This window comes from Arachis duranensis, chromosome 7 (assembly GCF_000817695.3).
Source record: "Arachis duranensis cultivar V14167 chromosome 7, aradu.V14167.gnm2.J7QH, whole genome shotgun sequence".
Lineage (NCBI taxonomy): Eukaryota > Viridiplantae > Streptophyta > Magnoliopsida > Fabales > Fabaceae > Arachis > Arachis duranensis.
The window spans coordinates 75,983,060-75,985,292 of NC_029778.3; positions in this window are offsets into that span (position 1 = coordinate 75,983,060).

Sequence of the window (2,233 nt, forward strand, 5' to 3'; positions counted from 1 at the left end):
CTTCGAGAAGGCTCTCTGTGACCTAGGGTCAAGCATAAACCTCATGCCTCTCTCTATAATGGAGAAGCTAGGGATCTTTGAGGTACAAGCTGCAAGAATCTTACTAGAGATGGCAGACAATTCAAGAAAACAAGCTTATAGACTTGTAGAGGATGTTCTGGTAAAGATTAAAGACCATTACATCCCTGCTGATTTCATAGTCCTAGAGACTGGAAAGTGCATGGATGAATCCATCATCCTTGGCAGACCATTCCTAGCCACAGCAAAGGCTGTGATTGATGTTGACAGAGGAAAATTGATCATTCAAGTGAATGAAGAATCCTTTGTGTTTAAGGCTCATGGATATCCCTCTGTAACCATGGAGAGGAAGCATGAAGAGCTTCTCTCAAAACAGAGTCAAACAGAGCCCCCACAGTCAAACTCTGAGTTTGGTGTTGGGAGGCCACAACCAAATTCTAAGTTAGGTGTTGAACCCCCACATTCAAACTCTAAGTTTAGTGTTGGGAGGTTCCAACATTGCTCTGAGTATCTGTGAGGCTCCATGAGAGCCCACTGTCAAGCTACTAACATTAAAGAAGTGCTTGTTGGGAGGCAACCCAATGTTATATTTATCTATTTTCCATTGTTATTTTATGTTTTTTATAGGTTGATGATCATGTGAAGTCACAAAAATAATTGAAAAAGCAAAAACAGAAAGAAAAACAGCACACCCTGGAGGAAAAGCTTGCTGGCGTTTAAACGCCAGTAAGGGCAGCAAATGGGCGTTTAACGCCCAGTCTGGCGCCATTCTGGGCGTTTAACGCCAGAAAGGGGCACCAGACTGGCGTTTAACGCCAGAAAAGGGCAGCAGCCCGGCGTTTAACGCCAGGATTGGCAGAAGGGCATTTTACACGCCACTTGGTGCAGGGATGAGCTATCCTTGACACCTCAGGATCTGTGGACCCCACAGGATCCCCACCTACCCCACCACTTTCTCTTTTCTTCACCCATTCACCAATCACCTCAATACTTCTTCCCCAAAAACCCCTTACCTATCAAATCCCACTATTCTCTTCACCACTCATATCCATCCTTCATAAAACCCCACCTACCCCACCATCCAAATTCAAACCACTTTCCTTCCCAAACCTACCCATAATGGCCGAACCCTACCCCTCTCTCCACCCCTATATAAACCCATCTTCACTCCTTCATTTTCACACAACCTAAACACTACTTCTCCCCTTGGACGAAACACAAAGCCCCCCTCCATCTCCTATCTTTCTTCTTCTTCTACTCTCTTCTTTCTTCTTTTACTCGAGGACGAGCAAACCTTCTAAGTTTGGTGTGGTAAAAGCGTTACTTTTTTGTTTTTCCATAACCATTTATGGCATCTAAGGCCGGAGAAACCTCTAGAAAGAGGAAAGGGAAGGCAAAAGCTTCCACCTCCGAGTCATGGGAGATAGAGAGATTCATCTTAAGGGTGCATCAAGACCACTTCTATGAAGTTGTGGCCATGAAGAAGGTGATCCCCGAGGTCCCTTTCAAACTCAAAAAGAGTGAATATTCGAAGATTTGACATGAGATCCGAAGAAGAGGTTGGGAAGTTCTTATCAACCCCATTCAACAAGTCGGAATCTTAATGGTTCAAGAGTTCTATGCCAATGCATGGATCACCAAGGACCATGATCAAAGTGTGAACCCGGACCCGAAGAATTGGCTTACAATGGTTCGGGGGAAATGCTTAGATTTTAGTCCGTAAAATGTAAGGTTGGCATTCAACTTGCCCATGATGCAAGGAGATAAACACCCCTATAGTAGAAGGGTCAACTTTGATCAAAGGTTGGACCAAGTCCTCATAGACATTTGTGAAGAGGGCGCTCAATGGAAGAGAGATTCAAGAGGGAAGCCAGTTCAACTGAGAAGGCATGACCTCAAGCCCGTGGCTAGGGGATGGTTGGAATTTATCCAACGCTCAATCATTCCCACTAGCAACCGGTCCGAAGTTACTATAGACAGGGCTATCATGATTCATAGCATCATGATTGGAGAGGAAGTAGAAGTTCATGAGGTTATATCCCAAGAACTTTATAAGGTGGCGGACAAGTCCTCTACCTTGGCAAGGTTAGCCTTCCTTCATCTCATTTGTCACCTCTATAATTCAGTTAGAATTAACATAGAGGGAGACATCCTCATTGATGAGGACAAGCCCATCACTAAGAAGAGGATGGAGCAAACAAGAGATCCCACTCAT